The sequence below is a fragment of the Pseudophryne corroboree genome, chromosome 4 (assembly GCF_028390025.1).
Source record: "Pseudophryne corroboree isolate aPseCor3 chromosome 4, aPseCor3.hap2, whole genome shotgun sequence".
Classification (NCBI taxonomy): domain Eukaryota; kingdom Metazoa; phylum Chordata; class Amphibia; order Anura; family Myobatrachidae; genus Pseudophryne; species Pseudophryne corroboree.
The window spans coordinates 297,789,869-297,807,573 of NC_086447.1; the positions used below are offsets into that span (position 1 = coordinate 297,789,869).

At 43.0% G+C, this 17,705-nt stretch overlaps 1 protein-coding gene and 1 pseudogene across 1 annotated transcript in view; both read right to left on the reverse strand.

Moving 5' to 3' along the window:
- Positions 1–17,705, reverse strand: part of SLC2A2 (solute carrier family 2 member 2) — a 138,309-nt gene that overhangs the window by 112,438 nt on the left and 8,166 nt on the right. The gene's annotated exons all lie outside the window — the stretch shown is intronic.
- LOC134913850 (5S ribosomal RNA) lies at positions 1,514–1,632 on the reverse strand (annotated as a pseudogene).

A 17,705-nucleotide genomic window follows, 5' to 3' on the forward strand; every position in this document is an offset into this window, starting at 1 on the left:
GGACAACTATGCAAAAGATAGCACCTTTCCTTGTATATACAGGCCTATTTCCCTATAGATTGTAAGCTTGCAAGCAGGGCCTTCCTACCTCTATGTCTGTTTGTTATTACCCAGTATTGTTATATCATTGTTATTTCCAATTGTAAAGCGCAACGGAATTTGCTGCGCTATCAGAGCCGGATTAAGGCTCTGGGTGCCCGGGGGCACTTCAGAGAGTGAGGCCCCTAATTGAAAGGCAGGCAGCTGGGTTATATATATATATATATATATATATATATATTGTGAACAAAAAATGAGGTATTTAAAAGCAACCACTGGTGCTAGACAATTAAAATGAAGCAGGGTACTTATATATAAAAAATGGTACATAAATTTATTAGATAGCACTAAAACAAAACAGAGTTAAAAATTCTGAGCAAAAAGCAAGGGGGTAACATGTGGCCAGAAGGGTAAAAACATGTACACAACAAAATATTTTGCATAAAAAAGACATGGGACATAAAATGTAAGAAAAAAGGAAGGGGGGGGTGAATTTCTACACATAAAAAAACTTTTTTATATATAAAAAAAAAACCTTCCCTTAAAAGTTCAAAACATAAAAAGTAGGAGTAAGAATATCTTAACTTTTGGTAAATGAGGTATGATCAAGGCAGCATCCAACGCGTTTCGTCCTATATGGACTTCATCAAGGGGTGATCTAATGCTAGAGACAGATCCTATATATATACTGGGCTATACAGGAAGTGATAGATACATCACTTCCTGTAATTAATTAGGTACAGTGTTTGTAATTTTACAAAATGATGATAAAACACAGTTTCTACTGGTGTATGGATAAGGGTATCCCATCCTGTGAGTAAAAAGCAAAAATTATTAGCAGAAAGTTCTTAAAACAAGGAGAAATCACGGAGCCGGGAACTTCCTGTCCGGGGCGTCCGTGATATCATGTCCGCCCCACATCCGGTGTCCTTGGCGGCCGGATGCGCATGCGCCGGCTCAGTGTGGCTGGATGAGTTTGGGCTGTTGTTGCTTTCTTATAGCCGCGAGTGCTTGTGTCCATGGTAACATAGGCCTCCAGCGGCCATTTTGATGTCCTCGATTTTCAGCTACAGCGGCGGCCATGTTTTAGGAGTCCAAGTTCGTGTTTGCACCGGAGCTGGCTGAGTTCAATGTTCAGTGCATTTTAATCCAGCTCAATTTCGAAATACATGGAGTATGACAGTAGGAGAATGCAAAGGTAAAAAGAAAAGAAGTTGTTAGCGCACTGCCAATATCATTAGTAATATAGTTTCATTCTAATAGTAAATTCATATTTATAAAGTATAGAAACTAGCATAGGGCAAATAAACATCATAAGTGGAACAGATAATAGTCGGAGGGTATTTTATTCAATTCTAAGGGGACATGGTTCATAATTAATAAATATTTGGTAATGTGACAAATTCCTGGTGGTTTATATGAGATATATTATTACAGGTATGAACATATCCACAGTGCTACTCCAGAGTTTTTGTTTTTACAATACCCGATCTTCCAAGGAGGTCCCCCATCCTTGTACTGGCCGGGCCCAAACTTGCTTAGCTTCCAAGATCGGATGGCATTGGGCGTTCCAAAGATGGTATGATTGTAAGGACAAGGAGGAGTCATAAATGGGGGTTCATATGTATCCGTATACTTATAGCACGTCAACCACATAAAGGTGGAAACAGTCCTAATGGAATCGATCACATTACATAGGAGGGCATATGATTACTAGCCGAGGAACACATTTGCGAAAGATGTTGAATGTATTGGCAACAAGATATGGTATCGTACTACGAGCAAAATGATTTTTTATATAAATATATTTTTTATTTTTTATATTTTATAAAAATATTAAGGTAGATCTGGCATAAATGTTATAGCCTTGATATTACAGCACCTGCTTTCCCCTGGTGGTCCCCCAACCAGGTACTGGCCAGGCCCAACGCTGCTTTGCTTCCAGGATTGGCCAAGATTAAGCCTCCCAGCGTGGTATGGCTATAAAATGATGGTCCGATTGTATGGATAAAAGTTAAGGAACGAAGGGAGGGTGGAGTAATGAGTAAAGGAAGGATGCTTACATTATAAGAAGGGTGCTATTTCGTATCCTTCATTAAGCCCATCAGGATGGAGAGTGTTTAGTTCATAAATCCAGAACATTTCTCTTCTAGAAAGGAGGTTGCAAAGATCTCCGCCTCTGTCTCCCAAAGCCACCAGCTCAATACCTTTATATGTCAATGTCTCTGGGTCTGAGTTGTGGTAGTGGTAAAAATGTCTTGATACCGCATGTGTTAGAACCTTGTTCCTTACATTCCTGATGTGTTCTTGAATGCAAAGTTTCAAAGGTCTTTTGGTTTACCAATATATTTCATTTTGCATGGGCATTCCAAGAGATATATTACTGATGAGGTATTGCAGTTGATGAACTGTTTGATCCGGTATTCTTTGTTGGTATTGGAGTTAGAGAAGGATTTCCTGTTGTGATGGAGAAATTTGCAGATATTGCATTTGCCACATTTAAATCTGCCCACACATTTTGGCATGATGTTTCTTAGGTCCGGGTTCCTTAACATACTAGGTGCAAGAAGGTCCTTTAAGTTTTGGGATTTTCTGTAGACCAGTTTCGGTTCCTGGGTGAGGTGGTCCTTCAGGATAGGGTCCATCAGTAAAATATGCCAATGTTTTTTGAGGGTTTGTTGGATAAGTTTCTCATGTCTATTGAATGTGGTAATGAATTTAACTGTGTCTTCTTTGTTTTCCTTGGACTTGTATTTTATATATATATGGGATAGTGTTAGTACGGCGCCACAGGTGTATGTGAATAGAGTAAGTATTTATGGTTAAAAAGTACCAGACTATAGACACTCCTTTAAAAATGTAAGGTGTCAGCTGACCCCTAAATAATTGGGCAGGGATAAGCTGCCTTATAATAGAGATAGAACAAGGGGATAGGGGTGCTAGCGACCTGCAGTGTCTGTACAAACAACAAATATGAAGAATTTGGCAGGATACGTTCTTATAAAAAGTAAAAGATAGGTTTGTTTATACAAGATATTGCTTAAAAAGGTGGGCTAAAACAATACAGGTATAGAAGGTTACTAAAACTGCATCGAATTAAACCTAAAAAAATATATATACACAATAAAAAGCTAAAATCAACAATCTAATAGGATAAGAATATGATGATTATCTTAATAATGGAGGATCAATTGAGGTACACCCTCAATTGATCCTCCATTTTTAAGATAAGCATCATATTCTTATCCTATTAGCCCACCTTTTTAAGCAATATCTTGTATAAATAAACCTATCTTTTACTTTTTATAAGAACGTATCCTGCCAAATTCTTCATATTTGTTGTTTGTATAGACACTGCAGGTCGCTAGCACCCCTATCCCCTTGTTCTATATATATATATATATATATATACAGACACACGCACATGTATACACATATAAATACATATATACACACATATACAGTATATGTTTACATATACTGTATGTGCACACACAGATATATACACGGACACAGATAGATATATATATATATCTATATATATAAATATATATATATATACATATATATGATGCAGAAATGCCCGGCACTCCCACCCACACGTAGTAGATCCGGGTGCCCTCCGCAACCGATGATGCAATGAATAAATGGAAAGAAGGCAGCGGCACTCCGTCAACATAAAAGATCAAACGTGTATTGAAGCAAAAATAACAGTGGTCACATAACAACCAACGTTTCGGGATCCTAAGATCAATTTGTCAAGGCGTGAACAGTGTTAAAAGAGAAAACCCCTTACCTTTATAGCACCCGGTGCAAACCCGCACGTGAAGGAGAGCTGGGCCTGACGCCGTCAATCGCAGGGGCCGCCAAAAGTCCTCCGGCGTCTCCAGGAAGTGACGTGGTGCCGGGTGCTGGACGCGGTTGCTGTGGCAACCAGCGGCACTATCCCGTAACACCTGCGCCGGCCCTGCAATAAAAACAAATGTGATTGAGAAAGCTGAGAGTGAAATGAAGTAAAGTAAAGTATGGCAGCACAAAATGTAGCTAAAAACACTTAAGGAAGGTGGCGGAAGCTAAGATGGGGCGGCATGGGCTGTGTAAACGGTCTGTATGTAAAGAGGCACATTGAAAATGAACACACAGGGATGTACTATATGAAATGAGTGTGAAGAAAAGGAAAAAGTGTGGAGAGAGATTGTGTAGGACTGAGTGAGCATGGGAGAAAGAGTGACAAGGTTGGGAAAGCAAGATAAGATAGTGAGAAGGAAGATGAATGCAGGAAGGAGCTAGAGTGAGATGAGAAAAAAAGCAATGTGTGCGTTAAGGGGGTGGGGGGGGGAGGAAGAAGAGAACAGGGGAGTGGGCAGAAAAAGTGATGGGGGGGGGGGGAAGAAGGGAAGGAGAGGGAAGGGGAAGGGAAAAGCCGAGCGGAGTAAAGCCCGGGACGTCATATTAGTGAGGAGTGAGTGTGTAAACAAGGAGGGGAGAACAAGATCAAAGTGGAGCATGGAAAAGAGGTGTATGTGCTGAATATGGGCCCTGAACTGAATGATGTGAAAACAGAAAGAAGAAAAAGGGTGATGCAGACCATGTAAGCAGAAAAGGAAGACCCAGATGTGTGTGAGAAAGACCAGAAGAGAAAGAGTATAGGGACCAAAACCTGTGTAACAGTGAAAGTGGAACAAAAGAGCTGTAAACCGCTGGTTCCTGGAGACCCAGTGGATAACCAGTATAAATGATACATGAAGACTGTATCAAGTGCTTTAAAGACTGTTCCACTGGATTTTTTCATTGAGTCCCTTCGGTGGAAAAGTTTCCAGTTTGAATATCCAACGCGCCTCCAATTTTAGTAAAGCACCGCTCCTGTCGCCGCCTCTTAAATTCAAGGGAACATGATAAATTATCATATGTTTCAGTTGGTCTACTGAATGTCCCTTGGTCGCAAAATGTTGCGCCTCTGGTTGGTCAGAGTTCCTCTTCTTGATTGCTGCATTAATGGCCGATCTATGTTGTGTCATCCTGGTTCTGAAACTGGTGATGGTCTTACCAACATACCCTAGCCCGCATGGGCAAATTATGAGGTATACCACGTGAGTAGACGTACAGGTCAGCACATGCTTTAGTCTGAACATGAGGTCTTTAGTTGGATGTTTGAAGGAAGGACTGCTGATCATGTTCCTGCAGGTGGTGCAGCCCAGGCATTTATAACAGCCTGGCTGTTTGGTAAGGAAGTTTGAGGGTGTGGAACTGGAGAAGCCGGTAATATCTGCGTGCACAACAGTATCTTTAATGTTTCTGGCCCTCATGAAGCAATTCATGGGCTTCTTGTTGCTGAAACAGGTAAGTTTGTCATCGGTGGCCACTATGGGCCATAGCGCTCGGGTGGCCCGTTGGACCACCGGGCTGGAAGTGCAGAACTGGCTTTTCCAGGGTATTATCTTATCTTTCCTCCTTCCCAATGGCTGCAGTAGCTCCTTCCTGTCCATCTTCATGACCTCTTGTTTGTGTTTCAGCAGGTCAACCTCATTGTAGCCTCTCTGGAGAAATTTGTGGATTACTTTATCCAATTGGATCTCCAGGGTCTCCTGGGTGCTATGGATCATGGCTGTACATATTAGCTGGGAACGAGGTAATCCTTTAATGAGTGGTTTAGGGTGATGGCTGCTTGCCAGTAACATCGTATTTTTGTCGGTGGGCTTGGTGTATACAGTGGTGTGGATGCTGTTGTTGCGTATGGTGACCTGCACGTCCAAATAATTGATGGTGGAGGCATCACATTGGTAGGTGAATTTGATGTGGACCGCTGGTTGATGGAAAACATCAATCAAGCAGCGGTCCACATCAAATTCACCTACCAATGTAATGCCTCCACCATCAATTATTTGGACGTGCAGGTCACCATACGCAACAACAGCATCCACACCACTGTATACACCAAGCCCACCGACAAAAATACGATGTTCAAGAAAATAAGGGATCCCTTCTGCGCTCATCCAACAACAATAAACAGTAATGCAATAAATGATAGGTTCCCAATGGATAAGTCTATGACTAAATTATAGTCTCTTTTAGTTCTTATACAAAGCGGAAGTGCTGGATGTAGGGAGACTCAATGCATACCGTACTCACAAGGAGTCGTGGTATGTCCCGCATGTAGAGGTGTCTTAAGTCGCTTGGTTCTTCTTTACCTTCTCCGAGGTGGAAAGTTCGGAGATACAGCGACCAGTCCAGTCAGTGCCACCGCCCGCAGCAGCAGCAGCCGGGGACGGCAGGGAGGGCGAACCGGTAGCGGAGCCAGATGGGTCAGATCTCTGCATTTAAGGTCATCCAACTACGAGGATAAGAACTTTCCACCTCGGAGAAGGTAAAGAAGAACCAAGCGACTTAAGACACCTCTACATGCGGGACATACCACGACTCCTTGTGAGTACGGTATGCATTGAGTCTCCCTACATCCAGCACTTCCGCTTTGTATAAGAACTAAAAGAGACTATAATTTAGTCATAGACTTATCCATTGGGAACCTATCATTTATTGCATTACTGTTTATTGTTGTTGGATGAGCGCAGAAGGGATCCCTTATTTTCTTGTGCATTGTGTTCCAGGGTGATTGAGTGATCATCTGTTGGTATCCCTACTGCAGCTCTCTGAGGCGCAGCAGTCCTCTACCTCCCCTTTTTTAAAAATACGATGTTACTGGCAAGCAGCCATCACCCTAAACCACTCATTAAAGGATTACCTCGTTCCCAGCTAATACGTACAGCCAGGATCCATAGCACCCAGGAGACCCTGGAGATCCAATTGGATAAAGTAATCCACAAATTTCTCCAGAGAGGCTACAATGAGGTTGACCTGCTGAAACACAAACAAGAGGTCATGAAGATGGACAGGAAGGAGCTACTGCAGCCATCGGGAAGGAGGAAAGATAAGATAATACCCTGGAAAAGCCAGTTCTGCACTTCCAGCCCGGTGGTCCAACGGGCCACCCGAGCGCTATGGCCCATAGTGGCCACCGATGACAAACTTACCTGTTTCAGCAACAAGAGGCCCATGAATTGCTTCATGAGGGCCAGAAACATTAAAGATACTATTGTGCACGCAGATATTACCGGCTTCTCCAGTTCCACACCCTCAAACTTCCTTACCAAACAGCCAGGCTGTTATAAATGCCTGGGCTGCACCACCTGCAGGAACATGATCAGCGGTCCTTCCTTCAAACATCCAACTAAAGACCTCATGTTCAGACTAAAGCATGTGCTGACCTGTACGTCTACTCACGTGGTATACCTCATAATTTGCCCATGCGGGCTAGGGTATGTTGGTAAGACCATCACCAGTTTCAGAACCAGGATGACACAACATAGATCGGCCATTAATGCAGCAATCAAGAAGGGGAACTCTGACCAACCAGTGGCGCAACATTTTGCGACCAAGGGACATTCAGTAGACCAACTGAAACATATGATAATTAATCATGTTCCCTTGAATTTAAGAGGCGGCGACAGGAGCGGTGCTTTACTAAAATTGGAGGCGCGTTGGATATTCAAACTGGAAACTTTTCCACCGAAGGGACTCAATGAAAAAATCCAGTGGAACAGTCTTTAAAGCACTTGATACAGTCTCCATGTATCATTTATACTGGTTATCCACTGGGTCTCCAGGAACCAGCGGTTTACAGCTCTTTTGTTCCACTTTCACTGTTACACAGGTTTTGGTCCCTATACTCTTTCTCTTCTGGTCTTTCTCACACACATCTGGGTCTTCCTTTTCTGCTTACATGGTCTGCATCACCCTTTTTCTTCTTTCTGTTTTCACATCATTCAGTTCAGGGCCCATATTCAACACATACACCTCTTTTCCATGCTCCACTTTGATCTTGTTCTCCCCTCCTTGTTTACACACTCACTCCTCACTAATATGACGTCCCGGGCTTTACTCCGCTCGGCTTTTCCCTTCCCCTTCCCTCTCCTTCCTTTCTTTCCCCCCCCCCCCCATCACTTTTTCTGCCCACTCCCCTGTTCTCTTCTTCCTCCCCCCCCCCACCCCCTTCACGCACACATTGCTTTTTTTCTCATCTCACTCTAGCTCCTTTCTGCATTCATCTTCCTTCTCACTATCTTATCTTGCTTTCCCAACCTTGTCACTCTTTCTCCCATGCTCACTCAGTCCTACACAATCTCTCTCCACACTTTTTCCTTTTCTTCACACTCATTTCATATGGTACATCCCTGTGTGTTCATTTTCAATGTGCCTCTTTACATACAGACCGTTTACACAGCCCATGCCGCCCCATCTTAGCTTCCGCCACCTTCCTTAAGTGTTTTTAGCTACATTTTGTGCTGCCATACTTTACTTTACTTCATTTCACTCTCAGCTTTCTCAATCACATTTGTTTTTGTTGCAGGGCCGGCGCAGGTGTTACGGGATAGTGCCGCTGGTTGCCACGGCAACCGCGTCCAGCACCCGGCACCACGTCACTTCCTGGAGACGCCGGAGGACTTCCGGCGGCCCCCGCGATTGACGGCGACAGGCCCAGCTCTCCTTCACGTGCGGGTTTGCACCGGGTGCTATAAAGGTAAGGGGTTTTCTCTTTTAACACTGTTCACGTCTTGACAAAGGGATCTTAGGATCCCGAAACGTTGGTTGTTATGTGACCACTGTTATTTTTGCTTCAATACACGTTTGATCTTTTATGTTGACGGAGTGCCGCTGCCTTCTTTCCATTTATATACATATATATATATATATATATATATATATATAATTCCAAATGTGGTCGCACTCACACAGAGAAGTATAACATTGACTGGGGTGACTCCCAAGAGGTCCAGAGTGTTAGTCCAGACATCAACGTATAGAAAGACAGCATAAAGGGGCACTCACCAGAGTTTTGCACGTAAAAAGCATTGAATATTTTATTTATACTTATCAAGGTGATTTCACAAGGAGAGTTCTTTCAACGTTTCGATCCATCAGGATCATCATCAGGAAAATACAGCATAGGCAGCATGTACAAAAAGTTGCATCCGTTCATGATACTGGTGTACATGAACGGATGCAACTTTTTGTACATGCTGCCTATGCTGTATTTTCCTGATGATGATCCTGATGGATCGAAACGTTGAAAGAACTCTCCTTGTGAAATCACCTTGATAAGTATAAATAAAATATTCAATGCTTTTTACGTGCAAAACTCTGGTGAGTGCCCCTTTATGCTGTCTTTCTATATATATATACATATATATATATATATATATATATACATATATATATATATATATATATATAATTATAACAAACATTTATGCACATATGTATAGACACAAACGTGAGCCATAATTATACAGCCAGCCTTACTTTTGCTGGTAGGCTGCTGTAGCACAGGAGACAGGAGAGTGAGTGTTCGTTCCTCTCCTTCTCCTCCAAACACCGCTACGTACGGTGTTTGGAGAAGAACTGCACTACAGTCTCTCATACAGCCTGCGCGCTCAGACGGTGACTGAGCCGCAGGCTGTTACATTACACACTATTGGACAGCTGAGCCGTCGCTCAGCTGTCCTGTACTGATAGGCGGCGCCGGCGCCACGGCTCAAGTGTTAGGTTGCCAGGGTAACCAAACGGGAGCTGGGAATGCAGCGCAGCGCAGCGCCGCAGATCGGTAAGAGCTCCGATCTGTGGCGGGGGGCCCTTTTAGGAAGGGGGGCCCGGGGTACGTACACCCCGGGCCCCCCCCCCCTTAATCCGGCTCTGTGAGCTATATAAGAAACTGTTAATAAATAAAATAACGCTAACTGAAGATAGTTATATTATCACAGGGCTCCTTGTGGTGTTTATTTACTGTTTATTTGTTTTTTGCTACATTTGCTAGATCGCATTTCCCATTGCAAATATGTGAAATGTGATCTAGAATGCAAATTTAAAGGCATGGATGAGAATTTTGCTAATTCTCCTCTACATAGGCCAATTCCCTGCCCCCTGTTGAACCGACCTGGCTGCATCCTCCTGTCCCTGATCAGCACTGATTTTCTACACTATGGGCCTAATTCAAGGTTGAACGCAAATGTATTAGCAAAAGCAAATTTGCAAACATTTGCAAAGTGAACGCAAACCTACACACAAAAAAAATACATGCCCAAAGTGCAAACTAACAAAAAAAAATCTCAAAACACAAAAGAGTAGTCACCCTGAAGGGATCCGGTCTGAAGATCGACAGTGTCTAGGTCAACAATGTTTAGGTCGACCACTATAGGTCGACAGTCACTAGGTCGACATGGATGGAAGGTCGACAGGGTTTCTAGGTCGACATGTGCTAGGTCGACAGGTCTAAAGGTCGACATGAGTTTTTCACATTTTTTTTTGTGTGGATTTTTCATACTTAACAATCCACGTGGACTACGATTGGAACAGTAAAGTGTGCCGAGCGAAGCGAAGGCACCATCTCCGAAGCATGGCGAGCGAAGCGAGCCATGTGAAGGGACGCGGTGCACTAATTTGGGATCCCGGTCACTTTACGAAGAAAACGACACAAAAAAAAAATCCTCATGTCGACCTTTAGACCTGTCGACCTAGCACATGTCGACCTAGAAACCCTGTCGACCTTCCATCCATTTCGACCTAGTGACTGTCGACCTATAGTGGTCGACCTAAACATTGTCGACCTAGATACTGTCGATAAAACGAACCACACCCACCCAGAAAACTAGGCAAACTAGTGTTAGAAGCAAATCTACTGCAGTTTCTTTTCAGACTAGCATTCATTTGCACTAAGAGAACCACTGCCTTAGTGTTTGCAGTAAATTATACTACAAAATAAGGGTAATGTGCACAGGTTAGTAATGTCCTAAATTGTAAAGCATGAGCAGTTTGAATAATGCACTTACCAACATAAGCTAAACAAAGGAATAAACCTAAAATTCAAAATGCAAAAGGGTCAAAAATCTCTAGCTAAAATAGTGAGGCAGCACACAAGCTGTGTGTGATTTTACTAAATAACATCAGCTGTGTACAATATTCGCTAATTGTGCAGCCATCACTTCAATCATCAGTGTTACTGCTGTCATTATAGTAACTTGCACAGTGTGTGTAGCTCTATACCTGCCCAGGATCTGCCTTGATTTTTTCCGTTCTTTTTGCCTGTCTATCTACAGATATGCGTATACACAGCCCTGGACCCAGATACAAACTCCCACTACATGCCACTGTTACACGCCCACATTTGTAAACTTGTGTGGAGGGGATGTTTTTCTGTGCAAGTTTACAGCGGAGGCGATTTTTCCTCTATTCCAAACGCAAATATAGCGGCGGACATTCGCTGAGCCCATTTTGCGCATGCGCAGTGTATCGATTATCGGCAACTGCAAATGCATTTGCGACCTTGAATTAGGCCCTATATATGGATAGATAGACAGACAGACATTAGATTAGATAGCTAGATAGATAAATACTGTATGCTGAGGTTTATTGACAATAGGCAGATACAGCTCAGTGCTTCAGTCCAGGTGGTCTGCTTTCTTTGGAAGAAATGCGAATGGGTGCAAATCCTAAACTGGCTGATGCTACATATTTATTAATGTTCAATAAAAAGACACAACTTTAAAACAATGCTGGGAAAGGAGAACTAAAAACACCCAGTGTAGCAGCTGGAAATTTAGCCTCACCAAAAAAAATGTCTTCCTGTCCTGTAAGTAGTAATGAGATACATTTCCTGGATCAGTCACCTCATGTGACCAAAGCATGATATATACATGACCTAAAGGAAAGATGAGTAGGTAAAGGGGGCGTGTTTTCTTACTGTGCCAGGCAAAGCATTGTCAGACCATGATGTGCCGACTAAGGCAGATTTTAATGAAAACGTACAGTATATGCACTTTCAGGAGCATATACATAGGGCAGAGAGGAGTACAAGGAATAAGCATTATGTCAATGTTGTCAAACACACAGACAGACCTGACACACTTTACAGTGAATATCTTCACAACAACCTTAGGTTATGCTACTTTAATAAGGGCTTGCTTCCCTACTCTCCTGAATTTCAGGGAGCTCCCCTGTAGCATTCAGCAGTAGGGCTGCAATGACATCACACTTCCTCCAACTCTCATCAGTGCCTGCCTGATCTCTGGAGCTCATCTCAAAAATGTCAGCAGCAATGAATGAGGGAGAACTATGTTGTCACACAATGTATAGCATATGGAAGATATTAAACTGCCAAAGGAATGTATAATACTAGGAATTATTAGTAAAGGTATGGAATATAGGTGTTTACACACATTTGGGTCAACATTTTTGAATTATGCCATTCCCTGATGGCTTTCTATGTCCATTATAAAACATGGAGAAAAAAATGCAACAATGTGTCATTCGCCTAATAATGTTTTTGGGATATATACAGTATATATATATATATATGTAGCAGAAAATGATACAGCGCCACTTGTGGGGTACAATCTCAGTAAGTGAAGTGGAATTAAAAATTACTTAAATATTTAAAAAACTAAAAACACACACGTAACCTAACTGTAGGTGTCTGCCAACCCTTAAGAGTGCAGTACTGGTACAGTACTGCTAAAAAAAAGGATAGAGTGGGGGGGTATGGGTACCGGCGACTAGTGTTGTTGTTTAAAACATGATCATTAAAAGTTAGAATTTATGAGCCAAAAAATATATAAGATTAGCAAACAAGTTTTTTAATAATATATAAAAGTGGAATAAAACATAAAAAATTCACAAGCACTGGTAAAAGCATAAAAGTCTTTGTAAAAGGTAAGGAATTCTGACTTAACTTTTAAGATAGGCAAGGGGGGTCACTGCAGGGAATCCAACGCGTTTCGTCACACCAGACTTCTTCAAAGGCCCTTGTGAATTTTTTATGTGTTATTCCACTTTTATATATTATTAAAAAACTTGTTTGTTAATCTTAGATATTTTTTGGCTCATAAATTCTAACTTTAATGAAATACTAACTTTTAAACAACACTAGTCGCCGGTACCCATATCCCCCCCACTCTATATATATATATATATATATATATATATATATATATATATATATAAAAATTATACCACCTAACTGTTCCAATTTCAGCGGGACAGTGCTACTTTTCAGGCACTGCCCTGCTGTCCCACCTGCGGGCCACGGTGTTCTGAGGGCAGAGTGGGGTTGGGGGGGGGGGATGGGTGACACTCATCCGCACTATGCTGTGAAAGCCTGGGTTATGGCCAGCAGCTCCCAGAGTGGTGGGCAAGACCCCAGCGTGAGGTGAAATGGGAGAGTTTTATGCGGGTATGCCCTCAAAACATCATTTTAGGGTGCATACCCTATCGGTTTAAAGACAAAACTCCATTTACTCACACATGCACCTTTGGTGTGCGCAAGTCCAGCCTGGTATATATATATATATATATATATATATATGTTAAGCAAAAAAATTAATTTGTATCTAGAACAAATCATGTTGCACAGCACGGAATGCAAATGCATTTATTACTTTTGCATGCAGGGTAAATACCGGCTGCTTCTGCATGTAGCCCACAATGCTGGACAGCTTTATTTTTACACTTCAATTTACAGTGCATCTGGAAAGTATTCCCAACGCTTCACTTTTTTTTTTTTAATTGGGTATTTTTTATTAGTAGTTTTTCACAAACAAACATACAGACAAAAAAAAATACAGTCTGATATAAATCATGTAGTACAATAAAAAAGTAAACAAATATCACTGTTAATAAAAGATAACACTATGTCACTGTGGTGTACGACTCAACATATAAACTAGCAAAATTAAGGCTTCAGAATAGGTAGAGGGAACTGCATAACACCATTATTCATGGAGAGAAGGACGATACAAGAAAATGTAGACAAAATTCACAGGAAAGAAAGAAAAAGTGTACAGCATAGAAAGTGTGTATGAAGATCTCGGTCCGGTTAAACTACAAGGTGAGTGTGTGACCCCTGAGCTCTATTATCAAATCTCACTCAGCTCTCCCTCACCCCGACCATCCCGCCCCAAAAATCGATGTGTTCCATCTGTCCCATTTATCATGGTATTTAGACATCGCACCCCGAGATCTAAACATCAATCTCTCATGGCCAGAGACATCATTGACTAGAGCTCTCCAGTGGGAGACATTGGGTGTTTCTGGTGAAAGCCACTTCCTTGTTATTAATACCTTCGCCATAGTGGTTAAACACAAAACATATCAGTATAGGACCAATGAGTGTGTCTCTTCGATATCCAACCTGAATAGACACAGTCTAGGGCAGGCATGTCCAAACTGCGGCCCTCCAGCTGTTGAGAAACTATACATCCCAGCATGCCCTGACACAGGTTTAGCATTCTCTGACAGCAAAACTGTCAAGGCATGCTGGGATATGTAGTTTCACAACAGCTGGAGGGCCGTAGTTTGTACATGCCTGGTCTAGGGTCTAGCATAGGTAGGGACGGTTCTGTAAGAGTAACATCACCCCAAACTGTAGTCCAAAAGGGCAGTACCTTTGAGCACAACCTTAAGAGGTGCCAGAAATCATTACAGGAGTACGATATACTCTGTGCATTATATAGAAATAAATCTGCTGGTATCTCACACATGGGGTAGTACACTTAATGGAACCCAGCACTTGCGTACATTGCTCATCAGAAAGTTCACCTAAATTGTGTTCCCATTTAGTTTTCAAAGGATCAAATAGATGTAAATTGATACGTCCATTCAATGCAGCATACACCACTGAGACGTGCCCTTTTGAGCCCAAATTAAGAAGCACTTGTTCAAAGCTTCACTTTTTACAAATTTTGTTATGTTACAGCCTTATTCCAAAATGGAATAAGTTCATTTTTGTCCTTGAAATTCTACACACAATACCCCATAATGACAACATTAAAAAAGTTATTTTTGAGATTTTAGCAAATTTATTAAAAAATAAAAAACTAAGAAATCACATGTACATAAGTATTCACGAGGGTCAGAGAGGCCCTGAGGACCAGTGGCAGCAAAAAATAGGGCTGCACATAAGAATGCTTTTTAAACTGTGCGCTCTGGGACACCCACATATTAATTAAAAAACAATTAACAGGCGCACCAACACAGGCTCCTGGCACCTTCACCAAACAGGTACTCCCATAGGTGTGTGTGTGTGTGTGTGTGTGTGTGTGTGTGTGTGTGTGTGTGTGTGTGTGTGTGTGTGTGTGTGTGTGTATATATGTGTGTATATATGAACTTGGGGGAGGGGCTGAGATATCAATGTACTGGGCCCCAGGATTTCTGTTGACTGCCTTGATTATAGTTAGATATATAGCTCTCTCTCTTGCTCTCTCTCTCTCTCTCTCTCTCTCTCTATATATATATATATATATATATATATATATATGTGTTTTACTTGGGGGGGTTATATATATGCAAGACAACCTTCCCCCAGTAAATCCTGCGCATGGCCCTGGCTTGGAGATGACATCACCGACAAGCATCGGGAATCTAGGTCTCCCTCTGCTCTGGTGAACAGGAGAACTTCAAAGCAGTGGTCCCCATCCGAGCCTGTTAATGGCTCTTCCCAGCCAGATATCTCAGGTTCTGTCTGATTTACAGTTCTTTTGAGGGTATAATCCAAAAGCTGGGACTCTCCCCTTTCAGTGGACACTGGCAGCTTGTCTCTCCTATGTCCAGAACCAGAGATATCAGCCTTCCAGCAGCTGGTCCCTGCTCCAGCTCCACACACCTGGTATGCAGTTTTATATTTTCGTCGGTGGATTGCTCTGGCTCCTAAACTCTGATCCCCAAGTCCCCAGTACCTCCTGAAAGATGGGACTCTTTAGTTTTGTATTCCATTGAAATCTAAGAAATTTATTTTCAGGAACTGGGGATATCTGCAGTCAAGCAAGCTGCCTTCCCACCAGAAAATGCTGAATATTAAGCCCATTCCACTGTCCACCCCACCCCTACGTATTTACCACTCTGGAAGTCATGTACCAAGCCCCCTCCATTCAGCCCAATGCCCCCTTATACAGTTTAGTGTTTCCCCTCCCACCCCATATCCCACCATCTGTGCAGTAGAGGAATAGCAGAAATTACTCCTCCGGGTCCTACATGCTGAGTGGGAGATAGAACACCCCCTAACACTGGATGATGGTTAGGGGCCCCAGAGCATTGCTTTGCCCAGGGGCCTAAACTGCTGTTAAGATGCCCCTGGGTGTGACAGGGGTATTATTAACAGTAGCACTCAATGATACAGTGCTCAGTGAAGGGGTGAACAAAGAGGCTCAAAGTCACTAGGAGTGCCCTTGAGACAAGGATAGTGTAGTGTTTGAGCCAAGGTGATGGAGGGCCCTGCTTGTAAGAGCTTGCAGCCAATATATGCCCATTTGCAAAGCACATGAGGGAGCCACCAGTGGGGGCAGGTTACCCACCCTGGCATGTTGGAGGGGCCCAGCAGAGGCCCGGGTCCACCGCCAATCCTCTACTTCCCCCTTTCCATCCCCTCTTATCCATCAGCAGCAGAACCTCTCCCTCACCCAACACACGTTGCTGTGTGCTGGGCAGCAGTCTACTCTGCCTGTGCAGGGGGGAAACGATTACACTGATCTGCCCACCTCCATCCTCAGGGGGTGCCCTTGGCTGGGGAGCTCATGGTGCCCTCCTGTTTAATGCCCTTAATACTTTTTCCCTGTATTTAATGGGCATGTGTTATGCACACCAGTGCCTGCAGGAAAGTACTAGTGTCAGAACTGTTATGCACTCCAGTGTCTGCAGGAATGTACTGGTGTTTGAACTGTTATGCAAAACAAATGGACTCACAGACAAACTGGGGAATATGACATAATGTACACAGAAGGTGATAGGGTAACAAAATACACACACAGTGAACAGAGAAGCCCAGAGGCTAAGGAACTGGGTATCTCCCTTGTATTAGAACTGCTCAGATGTAAAAAGCAAGATGTTGTGTTTTAATACGTAGAGAACCCAAAATGCTGTTGCTAAGGGCAACAGCAAAACCCTAAAGGGTTACCAACGGGTGTGGCAGTAAACTCCTTGGTCAGAGATGGAATGATAGACACAAGGAGAGCCTCCACAATCCTGATTCTCACTTGCAGTGCACAGGTTTAAGCTTACTGCCACTAAACTGACCCCTGACACCTAGCACAGTGAGACAGGATTAGACAGGCAAGTGTTAGAATACAGCCGCAAACTTGCTAAGTTCACAGAGTAATAACAGAACCCCAGCAAGCTAAACGACTGACTCCAGTTTTACTGCTAGGTCTGGATTGGCAGAGTGTAATACCAAATCCCCAGGCCTATTTGCAGTAAGCAACAAACAAATACAAAGCTACACAGTACTGGCTAACTTTCATGAACTGACTAACCAACAGAGATTCAGCAGCATCTGCTTACCCTGAAAAGAGGCCTTATAAAGCAGGTGCTGTCCACGCCCCACTCAGACCTCACAGACTGTGAGCACAAAAACCAGCACCGGATCCCCTGCCGTGCACAGAGCCTATAACCACTGCACAGCAAAAGACCCGAACCGGAGTATCAGCTGCGCTCAGGTTACTCCACTAGCACTTGTCTCCCGGTTGCCATGACGACGTGGCAGCACAGGGCAGGAGACCCTAACAGTACCCCCCCTCTGACGAGGGGTCAAAGAACCCCTACCACCGGGTTTATCGGGGAACTGCGAGAAG